Consider the following 18,110-nt stretch of genomic DNA (forward strand, 5'->3'; position numbering starts at 1 on the left):
CTCTTTCCACAAGTGACGGCACGTTTCCTGAAACCAACCATTGGCAGCTGTTACATAGGCATTTTTTTCTTCCTTTTGGACACCTATAATTACACAAATTATGTCTATCACTGATGTTTATAAAGGATTTAAAAATTTAGGCACCCAAAGGAGGCAATCAGAAGGCAACATCTGACTCAGGTGAAGAGGCCCTTTAGAAGGGGCTATTTGACTATTGTACTGTTTCTGAAAGTTCTGAGTTGCATCACAACAGAATAAAGAAGATTTCATATAGATTTATATCTCTCAAGCAAATTACCATCAATGGGGTAAAGTTTAATTTGGATCAGTACTGTAGAGTTGGACCAAAAGCTATTTTCAAAGGAAGGAATGATGTATCTGGTTTGGTTAAGAGCTCAATATCAAGCTTGGCCTTCCAGTCTTGTGAACTAAGAAAGGAGAATAAAATAGATGCATTTTAACAATACTTTTATAAAAAAGTTTCACATACATGATCTCTTACCAACCCTATGAAACAGATAAGTATTATCATCCCCATTTGACTGATAAGAAAACAGACTCAGAAGTTTAAGTGACTTACCTAAAGTCACTAAGCTGATATGAGTTGGAATTCAGGTCTTCTGACTCTCCTAGTCTTTATTAGAGTAAATGGATTTAATTTTAAGGTAACATGACCTGGCTATGGTTTGATCCTTTGTAAATGGAATGAAAACCTTTGCAGGATAGTGATCATTCCTTTGGTATGCTCTTACCTGATATATATTGAGCAAGAGTCATGCTGAGACAGTTAGTATCTAGGGTATCTAGTTAGTATGAGGGGGTCTAGAACATATTCCTGAACCAGCTTCCTACTATTTCCTTTAATGCTTTTTTTCCCGTAGTAGGTCAGGAGTCAGCTAGAAAAGATTCTAACATGTTTTTAGTTGAGTCCCTGAAGGGTCAGAAGAAATCCTGCTGAACATTTTACTACCTCAAGTTGTAGGATTGGCTACTGCCTTTTACTAAACCAAAGGCTGTGTTCAAACCTGCCTTGCCTTTGGCAAGGTGAGTCCCTATGAAGTGATAGCTATATTAATTAGTAAACATTCATTTTAGCACCAACCAAAAATTAATAGGGATAGCCATGATTATGACCCAAATTGCCCTCAAGGCTCCAAGAGAGAGCACCCATGAAAGCTAGGGTACCTGTTTTAAAATTCCTGCCCTGTTAACTTAGTAGCTGTGTGATCCCCAGGCTTCCTCATCTGTACAATGCAGAGGTTGGACTACATGTTCCCTCGGATCCTTTCCAACTGTATGTCCTATGAATCTAAGATTCTACTAATTCAGTAAGGGTATTTACATATAATTAATATAATTATCATAGGACTGATGTGGACTGATGTATTTGTATGCAATTCCCATCGTGCCAAAACTCAACTTCAAAAAGAGAAATTAAGTCGATGACTTTGAGGTTAGGAAACCTGTGCTTTGCATCTGTACTAAGTCATCTTCCCCTTTCTCCCCCTTTTCTCTTTCCATAGGTGTAAATGCAATCCCAAGACCCCTACATCCCAAAAGAGTTGTAACCAAGTTACATATATACATCTATCCAATCACCTAGTCTCAAAGGGAGGACTAGAATCCAGGGAGGAGACTCAATAGGGCTGTATTTTTCTTTGTGCTGTTTAAATAGAAAATACAGATTTAAAATTAATAGTGTAGTGAGTCAATATGTGGGGCAGCTAGGTGGTACAGTGCCAGACTTGGAGTAAGGAAGACTCATCTCCTTGGGTTCAAATCCAGCCTCAGACACTTACTACTGTGTGACCCTGAGCAAGTCACTTAACCCTGTTTACCTCAGTTCCTCATCTGTAAAACAAACTGGAGAAGAAAGTGGCAAACCACTCCAGTATTTTTGCCAAGAAAGCCCCAAATGGGGTCACAAAGAGTCAGACACGGCTGAAACCAAGCCACCACCACAACAAAGTGAGTCAATATAGAAATTAAAGTAATTCCATGATTCAATTATCTTTGATTTAGCAAAACTGTGACTATTCCAGTTGTTTTGGATTTGATAAGTTTAAAGAACTTCAACACATATGGGGAAACAGCATAATACAGAGGAAAGGGCATTGGATTTAAGGTAACATGATCTGGCGGTGTTTTGGTCCTTTGTAAATGGAATGAAAACCTTTGCAGGCTAGTGATCATCCCTTTGGTATGCTCTTATCTGATACAGATTGAACAAGAGCCATCCTGAAGCAGTTGATATTTAGGGTATTTACTTGGTACAAGGGGGACTAGATCACATCCCTGAACCCCCTTCCTACTCCTTCCTTTAATGCTTTTTTCCTCTAATAGATCAGGAACCAGCTGGAAAGTATTTTAACAAATCCTGGCTCTGACATTTCTTTGGGCAAGTCATGCAGCATTTCTGGGCCTTGGTTTCATAACTAGAATTTTAGAGCTGGAAGGATCCTTAGTGGCTATTGAGTCTAACTCATACCCAAAAGAAATCCCTATCATAACATACTCTACTAGTAGTTGCCCTGCTATCTGACCTCTACCTATAGATTTCCAATGAGAGGGAGACTACTACCTCTAAAGGCAGCCCATTCCACTTTTATATAGCTCTAATTATTACAATTTTTCCCCCTTATATCAGGCTACAGTTTTCATTCCATCTCTAGGACCAAACTGAACAAGAAGCCTAATCCATCTTCCAGTGACAGCCTTTCCTATGCTATGGAGTTGTGTTTCCTTCCCCCACCTCTATCTTCTTTAAGCTAAACCTCCCCAATTCCTTCAGATGCCCCTCAGGTGACATAGACTCAAAGCTCTTTACCATCCTAATTTCTCTTTTCTGGAGACTATCATGTAGCAAATTCTGATTGGCAGAGAAAATGAATTTCCCTTTCAGTAAAATGAGGGGATCGGACAAGATGATGTCTAAGGTCACTCCTAATTCAAAATCTATGAGACCATTTAAGACTGTTTTGTAAAAGTGATAGATCCATTTATCATGAAATTGACGGAGTGTATTTCTCTAAGATATATATGGGTTGTCTAAATGTATACTCACACATATATGGCTCAGGGTTGGTTTGGATAATTATCTCTGAAATCTAGCTCTTCCCTCTTCAAAAGAGAATTTAATTTCTTCTTTGAGGGAAACAGGAGAAGAGCTTGCTTCTTCTCTCAAGTACTCCCATGAAAGGTTTCAGGATAGAATTAAATCTGCCTCCTTAAAAATTGGTAGCATGGGGGTATGATTCTTGTTCAGAAAGAAAGTTGCTTCCTTGGTCTCTCTTTAGTGGGAGGGTAACCTTAGCTTCCACCCACAAACATTCCACTAAATGCTGGATAAACAAGACCACTACAAATAAGAAATAACAAGTAAACCCACCTATCCAAGCAAACAGAAAGCAGAAAAATTATACAGATTAGAATATACCAGAAAATACATAAAAGTGAATGAACTCTTTATCTGGAAGCCAGATGAGGGCTTGCTCAGAGCAGGAGGGAGGGCCTGATCTCACCCAATGTCTATTCTATCAGTCTCCAGGGAGGTCAGCTGAAAGTCAGAGCCATGTTGAAGAGCTGGCTTACTTTACCTGTTTCTCTAAGCAAGACAAATTCTAAGTTCTGTAACATCTCTCTCCGAAGAATCTCTGCTACCAACTCCATTACAAAGGTTCCCATCATTGCTTTGGCATGATCTCTACCAATCAGAAGTCACATCTCCTTCCACATATGCTGCAGTATGTAAAACACATGGCTGGAAGTCTGGTTAAACTGAAAATCGTGCCAGTAAGTCTCAAATGTGTAAAATTCTCTAGGCATAGTTGATGGAGACACTAAGAAATATGGTGCTCTTCTGCAGTTGTGCAGAAAACAGTCAAGTCAGCACTGGGACTTGAAGGGCATAGTAACTTAGAAGTATAGGTTCACAGATTTGTAGCTGGATGGGACATTTGACATCTGGTCTGATCTCATTTTATAGATGGGGAAGAGGCCCAGAGAAGTGAAATGACTTGCTCAAGGTGGCAACATCAGGGTTTCACATTTCTATAGCACTGAAAATATTTTCTTCATAACTGCTCAGTGAGATAGGTAAGGTATTGATATTATTTCCATTTTATGGATGAAGAAAATGAGGTTTGGAGCCTTGTTTGAATTTAGTATTGGTAACTGAAAACTCTTGGACATGAGAAGGGCATCTCTCCACCAATGTCTGTAATGCCTGACGTTGTCAGGAACCCAAACACAAGGGTAGTCCTGGAGAGTGGAAGTATTTTGCCTGATTCTGAATTAGAGCAGTACTCTCAGGAAAATTGTTTCTCCTGAGAATGGGGAGTCATTCTAGAATGTTTTTCATTCCAGTGATGAAATGGGATCCAATGACAAAGAATGGTAAAGAAAAAGCAATGCCTGAGGACAAAGCTATCACCAGAAATACTGACACCTAGGGCAAATACCACAAAATACATAATGGGCAAGAAATTAGAAGAGTATACGCAAATCAATATTTCAGACAAATTCAAATGAGGTAAAGCGGCCTTAGACCTTAAGACACAGAATATTTACTAATTATGTGATCTTGGCTAAGTCACTTAACCATTGCCAGTCCCAGTTTTTTATCTGTAAAACTGGGATAAAAATAGCACTTACTTCATAGGGTTGCTGATAGGAATAAATGAGATAACATATGAAATGTGAGTTGTGAACCTTACAGTTCTGTGTAAAGATTATTATTCTTATTTATTACTATATTAGAATATGAGAGCTTATCATTTAGTACAGAAAAATGATACCTAGAATTGAATATTTAAGTGGATCTGTGATCTTGTTGATGCAAATGTGGTACTTTATCTTTGGTACAGATTGCCACCCAACTACGTCTTCTCATCCTGTATTAATTAGTCTTGTTCATGCCCTCTCGTTAATGCTCCATATTGGATCTACTTAAAATACTGGAGGTATTTCTTTAGGTCTTTTTATGTGTCATGGGTACCTAGATAAGCCTTAGGCTGCCCCTTGCTTTCCCTGATCCACTGGCCCACCTTCTTTTCTGAATCTCATTTCTTGAATATCTTTTTAGAGCACCTTTTGCATGCAAGTCATCATGGAAACATTAGTATGGGAGAAAAGAGCCCTGGATTTGGAAATATAAGACGGGTTAGAATTCTGGGTTTTTCACTAATGAGCTACATCACTCTTTTCTCTTTCCATTTTGGGCCCACCTCGCTGTTCATGCACAGCGCCTTTTCCCCACCCCCATGTTCATGTCCAAGATGTCTGTACTACTGGAATACCTCAATGAGCTGCCTATCTAACTGCATTTCATAATGTGACCAATAGGTATTCTTCATACATTTTTAGGCTAATCTCTTGGATCTGAGATATTTCACCACTTTGGTTTTTATTGTCAATAATAATGTCTTAATTTTAAAATATTTTTAAATTAAATTAATTTTTAAAATATATATGCCATAAAAAAAATTTGACTGTAGTATGACCAAGATCTTAAGAAGCTTAATTCTGGTGCTTAGGTCTAGTTGTCCCCATCCCCCTTTCCCAGTCTTCCTTTTTATTTAAGGTTACTTTTGCAACATTGGTATTGACATGGAAAATAATTTTGTGTTTTTTTTTAATTTGAGTTTAATCCAATTTTGGCTGGTCGTATGGCAAAATCTCTGTGATTTTTCATTTCCTTCTAAAATGTATTTGTTGTTTTTATTATCTACAATTCTTACTGCTCCAGAAACTTCTTCTGGGCCAAATGTATTTTCTTATGGCACAAAATGTGTGTGACATATATGCATAGTAACTTTACTGAAAATTTACAGACATTTGCTACACTTTAAGGGCAGCATTTTCCAAGTACTCTTAATATATATTGACAGAATCCATAAATACTGGTTTGGGATTAAGATAGAAGGAGCTTTGACAAAACTCTTAAATGTGAATTCATAAAGATTTAAATAGATAGAATTTCAGTGAGGAAAAAATGGGGGAGCTGTCCAAAGACAAAGATGTTTTACAGGGTATTTCCATCCATATGAGCATGGTAGATAGAGCTAGCCTCAAAGCTAGAAAGGCCTGGGCCCAAGTATTGCCTCTGACACATGCTAACTGTTTGACCCCTTGGCAAATCACTTACCCTCTAGACTCTGGGAAGTTTTTGATGAATTTAAGTTGGAGAGAAGGTGATGACTTGTATTAATTGAGTTTCATCATCGAGGAGTTCCCTAGACTTCTTAAACTTTTTTCACTCATGACCCCTACCAATACTTCTGAAACTGTGGGTTGCTACCCCATATGGGTTCATGACCCACAAGTCCTATACTAAGGACCTAGACCAATGAATTTACAGCTGTAGTCTCTATCCCTATTCTTTTTCATTCGGATACAAGTTGATCTGGATGACCCCTGAGGTCCCTTCAAACTCTGAGATTCTAAGAGTCAAGGGAGGGGCAAAGAAATACTGGAGAGGAAAAAAATAATTGTTTAATTCTTACTAAAAAAATCACTGCATTTAATAGTTTTTGGATGCATGACAAAATTTGCCATTTAATGTTTTATTGAGGAAAATGTCAGTACAATAAATATTTTCCCTATGAATTCCAATTTACATTGCAGAACAGTAGGGTTCCAGAAAATACCGTTTGGGAAATAGTGTCAGTGAATGCCCTGGAGAATTCTGAAAGCAAATATGCATTTTCTTCCTTCTCTCCTTATCCATTGCTCAAGAATTTATTATATTAGAAAACTAGTGAGGAGGAGGAGGAAGAAATCTACCACAGATGTTCATTATTCCAGGATCCTAATACAGTATTTGTCAAGTCAAGAAGAAAGTATGGTGGAGTGGAATTTGCACTGGACTTGGGACTTGGAGACAAGATCAATTGTTTCCTTGCTCTTTTGCTGCAACTAAAGTAGATGGTTAGACAACTTAGAGCACTAGAACATCTCTTTGCCTCACTGTCTCTCCCCCCACCCCTGTCTCTCTTTGTCTCTGTCTCTCTTTCTTTTTTGTAAAAATGAGGGGACTGAATCAGTTACCTTTTAGAGTTCTTTCTAGTTCTAAAATTATTTTCCCTGGACATCATAGCCATCTGTCTAACAAAACCTCTTCCTGTTCACTGCTCTCTAGCCAAACTGTCTTTTTCTCTCTTTGTCACACATAGACACTCCATCTTTTCTCTGTATGCCTTTTCTTTGGCTCTACTCCATGCCTGGAATTAGTTTCTTCTTTACCTATTGATGTCCAGGCTTGTACTGGAGCCAGCACTAATTGACTTTGGCAAGCCTGTTGTTAAATTTTCAAGTTTGAGCATATACATCTAGATTAGATTGCTACTGATTAGTAATCGGTAATCATAACAAATAAAGGCTTGATTTATTGTTTTGTTGATTGTCTAGACTTAAAAATGTGTTAATAATGTAGCTTATACTTGTATATATATTTTTGGTTTGGTTTTATTTTCAAAAAATCTGTAAACATTTACCAGGACACCTCTCTCTTGTTTTTCAAACATTGCTTAAGCTAAGCAGGGGTTCAGTTGAAGGCTAAGGAAATTAAGTCATTGCCAACCTGAAGACCTCGTAACTGTAGGATGATGATGATGACGATGATGATGATTGGCATTCCTATAGTGGTTTAGGGTTTATAAAGTGCTTTATATCAATTATCACATTTGAGTCTCACAATACCCCTGATTAAGAGACCTTAGAGTTCTAATTATATGTCTATTTAAATTGGTTTATCTTGCTTCCATAGCTAAATTAAAAACTCTTTGAGGACAATCAATGATCATGTTATATTAGGACAGCTGGGGGCACAGTGGATAGAATGCCAGGCCCAGAGTCAGGAAGGCCTGAGTTCAAATCCAGCTTCTGATTATCTCTTACTAGATGTGTGACCTTGGGCAAGTCACTTAAGACACTGCCTCAATTTCCTCATCTGTAAAATAAGCTTGAGAGGGAAATGGCAAACCATTCAAGTATCTCTGCCAAGAAAATCCCAAACAGCATGTTGAAGAGTCAGCTACAACTAAGCAACAACAACAACAACAAAATGTTATGTATCCTTCTTTAGTGTCCTCCTGTGCTCAGTCTGCAGTCTGTGCTCAATGATTATTTCTTGAACAGTTGGATCAAGATACCTCCATTTATATAGCTTATTTCTACCTGAGGTCTGGGACTGTAAGTTGATGATGCTGACGATAGTGATGACGGCAACAATTAATAACTGACATTTGTATAGCACGTTAAGGTTTGAAAGTGTTTTGTATAAATGCTTACTCCTCCCCTTTACATCCATTATATCATCTGGGTTTTATCACCTTTGAGCCTACACCTCATGAAATCCTTTTTTGGTTTTGTTTTTTGCTTCCAAACACAACTCAGGCACCAGCTTCTTCATAAAACTTAGCTATTAGTGGCCTCCCTCTCAGACTACTTTGTATTTCAGTTCTTTACCTTTATTCTTTTTATTTATTCTGTCTACAGGTACAGACACATACACATATAAAGAGATATGTCCTCCTTGTCTGCTCCATTAAACTATAAGGCTCTTGGGGAATAGGATTTGTGTACTTATTGTTTTTGTATCCCTAGCCCCTCTCATAGTGTCTGGCACATAGTGGGAACTTAATAAATGCTCATTGACTGATTGACCTGACTTTTATAGAAAGGATTGTAGTATCATACCGTATAAATGGAAAATGTCATCAGACTCATTTTTCAGATAAAGAAATTAAATACATAAAGGTTAGCAGATCAACAAAGGTCAAGTAATAATTTTAGAGAGAAACATTTTAAACATCACCCATTCACTACAAATTAAATGACAAATATATTTCAGGAAAAAAATGTTAGACTTACATTTAATGCAAAGCCATTAGCTAGCAAAGTTTATGACTGAGTGTGGTTCCATTGGAGAAATTCAATTAGATGAGTCCACCAGCTGATGGTAATTAAAGTATATCAAATGTTTCTTATGTTAAGTAAGAATGCAAATTTCAAAGTGTGTTTAAAGAAATGTTTGAGATTAGATGTTGGCAGATCATAAAATGCATTATAGAGAATGTTGATATTCTGTTTGTAGTCTATAAATATATTGTTAGAAATCTTAATTGTTCTTGCTCCTTAATTGAAGTAGCTTTTTTTACATTAATTATAACACCTAAGCTAAGTGGGTTTTAGTCTATAAATTAGAAAACATTAGTGCACAATTTGGCTTTTATAGAATAGATGGAATATGGATTTATTTTGAATATACATATTGGATAAAGTTTAAACAACAGTTTTTTTTCAATTCACTCAAATTATAGGATTGACTTTCATTTTATCAGATTCACCTTGTAGAGCATTTTGTAAAATATTTTCCGTCCTGTCCTCATGCAGATAAAAATCTCTAATTCAGCTTCAACATTGTCTATTTATTGACCATCACATTAAAGTTAGCTTACTTTCATTTCCCACATGTAAATATTTTAAGTGCAGTAAATACTTTTTAAGTACAGTAAGTACTGTATAATTACAGAATAAAATAAACCGAGATGACCTATGGATTTAAAAAGACATGATGTCATTTATTTTATAATTTACTTCTTTGACATTGCAAACTCCAGATATGCACTACTAAAAATTCAGAAAAATCCTTTTATTTAAGTGAGAAACTAGAGGGGAGATTATAATTAAGAAAATTACTAAAGTAAGTTTTCACCATTTATTTATATATGTGTATATATATGTGTACATACATATATATACATACACACACATACTTGGGCAATATGTTAGCTTGGAACTAATCAAGATTATATTTGAAAATATATTGTTAATATTTAAGAAAAACTAAAATTGTAAAAAGTTCTTAGCAAATAATAATCATACACTAAATCTTCTCTTTATAAAAACTTTTCCCCTACTGATGTTCACCATATTCCACTAGATACACCTTGGGCTATAGCTATGAGTCATTACTTTAAATTGCCTTGGTTTATTAGATGAAATCCAAAATAGCTTCTGTGCCTATCTGGCAAGAATTGCATTTACTTAATGAACACAGAGGTACCTACAAGAGATTAATGGGACTTTGATAAAGGGGTAGTTTAATTGGTGAAATAGCATATCTGGATTTCAGTAGGAAAAAGAGATGAAGTAATACACATATGTGAATTATATTTAATATTATTATAATTTTGCTAATTGAAATGCTTTGGTCCTCTCACATAAAGAGTAGAAGGAAACAGATGTGCAATAAATTACCTGGAAATTTCAGTCACTCAGCAAATATTTACAAAGCTCCTATAATGAGTAAGGTATTCTGCTGGGCACTGTGTTAGGTACTAAGGGAGTATAAAGGAAAAGTGCCTGTCTTTAAGGAGCTTACAGTGCTTTTAAGGGAGAGAGGACATATACATAAAGTAATAGCTAGCAATTCAAAGTAGCACAAGCTAAGTAAGTAATCAGTGAATAGTACAGACTGTAAAATGGTCCAAGAGCTTAGTGAAGGAAGAAGTTGGGGCTGATCTAATCTATCACAGTGCTCATGTTTGCAGAATGATAACGTAGAATGGAGACATATTGTACACAATGCTGTGGAATTCACCTGTAACACAAAGTGAAGATAAAAGATGAAGTAAGATCCCTGCCAGGGTGCTCAGAACCCAAGACTGGCACAAAGTTTGTCTACCATAAGCAACTTAAGTAGCTGGGTTTTTTTTCCCTCCCACAGAACAGATTTATCCTTTGTATAGCCTAATATGCCTTTAAAGATTTTTTCTTTTTAGTAGAATAATAATAATAATTCAATTTTGGCTACATATGGCTCTCTAAGAGGCTTGAAGTGCTCAATCGACATTATAACTTGCCTTACAAAGTAGATTTAGAGCTAGAAGGGAACTTCAGAGGTCACTGAGTTCAGCCCTCTTATTTTACAGATGAAAACGCCAATATTCAGAAGTGTTAAGTGATTTGCACTTGGTCACAAAGCTGGTAAGGAGCAAAGGTAGAATTTGAACCCAGGCCTTCCAGACTCTAAATTTAGCATGCTTTCTACTACGACTGCTTCTTTTTTCTAAGATGGCACTTTTGCCTTCTTTTTATTTTTCACAGTTAAAAGGAAAAATGAGACACATAAAGGTTAAACTAAATGACTTCAAAAATGCATGATGTTCTAGCCAACCTCTCCTGTAAATGGTTGGAGGTCTACTTGGGCCCTGTGATTTTTCAACCATACAAAAAGTAAACAAGATGAAAAAACAAAAATGAGAGTGATGGATAGACCTAGTGGATAGACCTCTGCAAGTAGAGTCAAGAAGATTTTAAGTCTGAATCCTCTTTTTGGCACACAGAGTAGTGTGATCATGGTCAAGTCTTAGTTTCCTGGTGCAATGAAAAGAACATTCACTGGGAAGTCAGGAGACCTGGTTTCAAATGTCACTTCTTATGCTTAGTAAACTTGTCAGACCTTAGACAAGTCATTCGTATCTTTGAACCTCAGTTTTTTCACATATAAAAAGAGGGGAACTAGCTGACCTCTGAGGTCCTTCCCAACTCTTGTCTTAGGATTCTCTTCAATAAAGTGAGGTAAAATATACAAAGTATTTTCTCAGACCTTGTTATTTAGTTGTGTTGCACTTTTCTTGACCCCATTTGAGGTTTTCTTGGCAAAGATACTAGTTTGCCATTTTCTAGCCCATTTTACAGATGAAAAAACTGAGGCAAGCTGGGTTAAGTGACCTGCCCAAGGTCACACAGCTAGTAAGTATATGAAACCAGATTTGAACTCAGGAAGATGAATATTTCTAACTTCAGACCCAGCACTTTATCTACTGCGCTATCTAGCTGTCCATATTCGGACCTTAAAGTTACACACACACACACACACGCATGTATATGTGTATATATGTGTATATGGAGAGATATAGGTATACATGTATATATATATATAATGTGTATATAGAGAGATATAGATATACATGTATATATATAATGTGTATATGGAGAGATATAGATATACATGTATATATATAATGTGTATATAGAGAGATATAGATATACATGTGTATATATATATATACATATATATATGTATATATATATGTATATATACAAATATATGTCAATCATCATGATCTTATTCAGACCTAGGAAAAGGAATCAATAACTAAACAATAAAGAAAATGTTATTTATTTATACCTTATCTGGTTCCTACTAACTAGGCAGCTATGGTGATAGACAGAGTACTAGACCTCAAGTCAGGAAGACCTGAGTTCCGATTACAATGTCAGATACTTTCTAGCTGTGTGAATCCGGGTAAATCACTTAATCTCTGTCTACTTCAATAATGAGGGGCATCTAGTTGTGTGATCTTGAGCAAGTCACTGAACCCTCTTTACCTCAGTTTTCTTATCTATAAAGTGAGCTGGAAAGGGAAACTGCAAAGCACTTCAGTATCTTTACCAAGAAAACCAAATGGGCTCATGGAGAGTCAGACAAGACAAACCACTGACCACCACCAACAAATCCCAGTAATAATAACAACAGGGTTGTTGTGAGGATAAAATGAGATCATATTTGTAAACATGCTTAGTGCAGTGACTGGCATGTAGCAGGTGCTCAATGAATGGTGTCTCCTAGCAAAAGCAAGACAGCCTGACTTTTAGGAGAGTTCAGTCATCGCACTGACTTTTTACCCATGTATTGCCAAATGCTGGTCAGGAGTTTTGTGCAGATAAAAGTTATGAATGCAACTCAGGTGTTTGCTTTCCCATCTCTCCCCCTCCCATCGACTGTTATGTTTTCTCTAGCAATCAAACAGTTAACAAGGTGGTTGGTCACAGAGCTAGGTACACATTTATTTTCTGGTTATTGTGAGTCGGAACCTTGGAAATAAACCTAGTTTTACAGGATATGAGCAGGGAATGATTCATCTGGCTATTTTGAAAGTGTTGTCTGCTCCAGTTCCGGGAGAGATGCTGTTGTTTGCCTGCCCTCATTGTAGGGAAAGGCAGAAGTGAAGCGTATTATGTGACACCACGATTACTGGTCTTAGATAAGGAGTTAGAAGTACAGGATCAACTCAAGGGCATCTAGGAAAAGGTTGTGAGGAATGGACTGAGAATTTATATTGAGAAAAGACCATTAAGGCAAAAGGAGAAGTTCATCCCTGAATTTGTCTAGGCAAAGGGCTTATTTGTTTTTCCCAGAATGAGGTTAATCATCCACACATCCTCATGAGAATCCCAATAAGCCTTTCAGTTATCAGTGTTTTTTAGCCAAAGCAGTATTAGTATACAGTCCCAGTCTCCCACGACCTTAAAGGAGCTGGACTCGAACCCGTGTTTTATCTCTCTTTTGTACCAGCTTATAGAAGAAAACATAAAACCCTATTAGAAATGCATTGGGATAGAATTTAATTAAGTTTAAGAGGCATTTCTTAAGTGCCTTCAATTTTAAGGTACTATAGCAAGGTTTTTTGGGACATAGGATTTTAGATTGGGAGTAAAAAGGAAGTTGAAGACTACTTGGTGCCCAACTCTCTCATTTTACAGATGAAGAAAATGAGACCCAGAGAGATTAAGTGATTTGCCCAGTGCCACAGAAGTAATAAGTGGTAATTATAAATAATAACCCTAGTTCTTTGCTTGTGGAACCACTTCTCTTTCTACTATGCCACATTATTTCTTCTCTAAGTAAATACAAAATAATTGTATCGGAGGGGGGTTTGGAGGAGAGTACAGATACTTACGAGCTGTGTGACCCTGGACAATGCTGTTTGCCTCAGTTTCCTCTCCTGTAAAATGAGAAGGAAATGGCAAACCACTCCAGGATCTTTGGCAAAGGGGTCATGAAGAGTCTGACAGGACTGGAAAATGACTGAACAACAACAACTTTCTCACACCAACCCTGGAGCTCTATCCACTGTGGTCACCTAGCTGTTCACAAAAGATCAGACAAGAAATTATTTCTGCCCACAGAGAGTTTATTGTTCAGTAGAACTTTTAAACACCATAGCAATAGGGTATTTCTATCCCTACAGTTAGAATGAAATGCTGTAATAATAGTGTTAATAGTTTAAATTGGTATTTATGAATAATTTACTAGTCTACAACACTCGCTATGTGGTTACAAATAGAGTTAGGATCAGGTAGCAGATAGATTGCTGCATTTAGATTCAAGGAGCCCTAGGTTCCAATCCTACTTCTGACACTAGCTGACTGATCCTGAGTAAATCACTTAGCATCTAGTTCCCTGGAGAAACTCTCTAGATGAATTGCAATTGGTGGAGGGAGTTTCCCATGCTGACAGAGATCACAGATCTTTGTCTGTTGTGCATGTGTTTACAAAGGACTCACACTCATTTTCTCATTTTATGACTCTTAACTTGTATACAGATCTTTATATTACTACAGTGAAATACTAGGGAGTCATCTTACATTTAAAAGACACACACACACAACAACAACCACAAAATAACAACCCCCTTTTGCCCTTACTGAGGTTCATTCCTAGTCTATGTATTGCTTTGTTTTTCTGTGTTCTCTGACATAAAAGGAAAATTCTTATCCTTATCTTACAACTGACCCAGATCACTCATGCCGCCTAGATATGCCAGTGTTAGAGTACTTTCCCAAAGCTGAACACTTAGTAGTCTTCCATGTGGTAACAAGTTTCATAGCTTGTCATTTCCTGTGATCTGTTGTTTCCGGGCCACATTTCTCATGTCATTCCCAGTCCTTACATTTTGACACAGACCTGAACAAAGATTATTTTAAGGAGCTAAGGTACAGATCTGGATCTGCTTATCTCTTGAGTCTGTCCTTCCCTTCTTTCTTCCTTCCCCTTTCTCATCCTACTCCCCCTCACTTCCCCTTCCTTGTAAAAATAAAGTCTTGAGCACTGGTCATAAAGGCACATTCCGTAATCAGTCTGGGATAAAGGAGTGGAGACTGAGTTGAGTGGAGGTGTGGGAGGAGGGAGGAACAGTGTGGATGGGGAGGAAGGACACAAAATAAAATGGACCTATATAAGGCAAAGTAATTATAGATACTCAGGAATATTTTTCTTAGCATTTGTGGGTTGTTCATTAGCCACCTATGAGGAAAGCTTAAATAACACCAAACGGTGTTAAATCAGTCCCTATTGTTAATTCAGTGACGCTATTTCCTAGAATAGAGGAAAGCTAGATAGGGTCAAAGAAATTTTGTCTTTACACCTGATCTACAGAACAAGGGATCGTCAGGTCACATGACTGCCACTTGGTACTGACTCGAATGACTGCTTTTAGAAATAACTTTGCAGCCTAGACAGAGGGTTTCCTGAGTCACCTCTCATGGACTGGAATTCAAATTTTTACCCAAATTTTCTTTTTTGTTGGTTTGTTATGAACTCAAAAGCAACTTATGTGAGCATTTCCACATACAGAGATTGAAAAAAAGGTGAGATGAATGTCTTTTACATGAATCTCTTGCATATAGATTTTAATTTTAAAGCATATATTAAATTTAATATGGCGTGTTAGATTAGAGAAATACAAATTAAAACAACTCTGTGGTATCACCTGACACCTATCAGATTGGCTAATATAACAGAAAAGAAAGATGATGGATGTTGGAGGGCATGTGGGAAAATTGGAATGCTAATGCGCTGTTTGTGGAATTGTGAACTGACCCAATCTTTCTGGAGAGCAATTTGGAACTATGTCCAAAGGGCTATAAAACTATGAATACCCTTTTACCCAGCAATAGCACTGTTAGATTTGTATCTCAAAGAGATTTAAAAAAAGGAAAAGTACATACATATATATGTGTATATACACACACACACACATACACATACACACACACACACACACACACACACACACACACACACACATATATATATATATATATATATATATATATATATATATACAAAAAATATTTATAGCAGTTCTTTTTGTGATAAAAATTGAGGGAATGCCCAGTAATTGGGGAATGGATGAACAAGTTATGGTATGTGATTGTGATAGAATGCTATTATGCTATAAGAAACCAAGAGCAGGATGATTTCAGAAAAACCTGGAAAGACTTATATGAACTGATGCAAAGTGAAATGAGCAGAACCAGGAGAACATTGTATACAGTGACAGCAGCATTGTATGATGCTTATCTGTGAATGGTTTAGTTGTTTTCAGCAATAAAAGGTCCATGACAATTCCAAAGGACTCATGAGAAAAATGTTACCACCTCTAGGGAAGAGCTGATGGAGTCTGAATGCAGATTGAAACATACTTTTTTCACTTTATTTTTCTTGTGTTTTTTTTTCTGTTTTCTTTTATAGCATGACTAATATGGAAATGTTCTGCATTTGACCTATATCAAATTGCTTGCTTTCTCAATGAGGTTGGGGAAGAAGGGAGAGAATTTGGAACTTAAAATTAAATTTTAAAAAATGTTAAATTTTTTCCATGGAAAATTATTTTTTTAAAAAAAGAAAGTTGTCTCCCTTTTCCACTATTCACCATTATCATTGAAGAAATAGAAGGGAGTTGCATTGGACTAAGGAAAATTTTGTGTTTTTATCTGATATATGTGTTGCCTTGGCCAAAATTTTCTATATTCATTGGCCAACTATGTTAATGGACTTCTCTATTCTTAACTAAGCTATTCCTCACACTGAAGAGGCAGTTTGTTGTTGATCCCAAACTTGAAACCCTTCCTGTTGGTAGAGCTTTCAGTAATTTATATAAAATTTACGTGAGTGTGCACCCCAGTAGTACTGCCTGTAAGAGTTCCATCTCTAGACCAAAATATTAGAGCTGGAATTTTGCGGGGGTCTCTACTCTAACAGATCCCATCCCATCAACTTTCAGGGGAAAAAATGAGACATGCAAACAAAAATTACTTCAATTGGCAAGTCTTGAGATTATAGATTTAGGGTTGCCAGGGAAGATCACTTGTCCTTCTTCCCTCATTTTACAATTGAAAAGACTGAACCTTAGAAAGGTAAATTGACTTGCTCAAATATCACATAAATAATGAGTAAATGAATCTTTATTTAAACATGTTTTTTGGCTTCAAATTCAGATCTCTTTCTACTATACCAAAGTATAATAGGTTTTAAAAAAAAAGTGATGCATGTAACATTACAGAGAGATTGGACCTGTCTTTTAATTGCTGTAGGAAAGGACCTCCAGGGTAAGGAAATTTTCTCTACTAAATCAGATCAGTTCTTTCCTTGAAACTTACAGGCTTAGAGAGTTGCCTACAGCATTGAGAGGCTAAGTAACTTACCCTGGGGTCACATAGCCAGTATGTATCAGAGGCAAAATTTGAACCCAGTTACTTCTAGGCCAGCTATCTACTATAACATGCTTTCTTTTGAAAGGAATACACGTGGAGCCTTTCAAATGTAGAAATTTTGTTATCATTCCCATTAATTGGGGAATGGCTAAACAAGTTGTGGTATATGATTGTGATGGAATATTATTGTGCTATAAGAAATGACAAGCAGGATGATTTCAGAAAAAGCCTGGAAAGATTTACATGAACTGATGCAAAGTGACATGAGCAGAACCAGGAGAACATTGTACACAGTGACAACAATATTGTACGATGATCAGCTGTGAATGACTTAGATGTTAGCAATACAAAGACCCAAGACAATTCCAAAGACTCAAGATGAAAAATGCCATCCACCTCCAGAGAAAGAACTTATGGAGTCTAAATGCAGATAGAAACATACTATTCTTTACTTCTTTTTTCATACAATTTTTTTAGTCTGTGTGTTTTGTTTCACATGTCTAATATAGAAATATGTTTTGCATAACTGCATATGTATAACCTATATCAAATTGTTTGACTCCTTAGTGGGGGGAGGGGGAGGAGGGAGAGAGAGAATTTGGAACTCAAAATTTTAAAAAGCTAATGTTAAAATTGTTTTTCACTTAATTGGAAAAAAATTAAAATATTTAGAAGTCTTAAAAAAAATTGATTGCTAAATCCTGGGAGCTCTGTGAAAAAAGAGCTTTTTTCAACTTTTGATCCATAATCTGTTCCACATGCTCCCCCATCCCCTTACCCTTAAGCAGTTCATGTGAGGGAGTTTCTGTGCTTCTTGAGACCAA

Source organism: Notamacropus eugenii, chromosome 4, assembly GCF_028372415.1.
Source record: "Notamacropus eugenii isolate mMacEug1 chromosome 4, mMacEug1.pri_v2, whole genome shotgun sequence".
NCBI lineage: Eukaryota > Metazoa > Chordata > Mammalia > Diprotodontia > Macropodidae > Notamacropus > Notamacropus eugenii.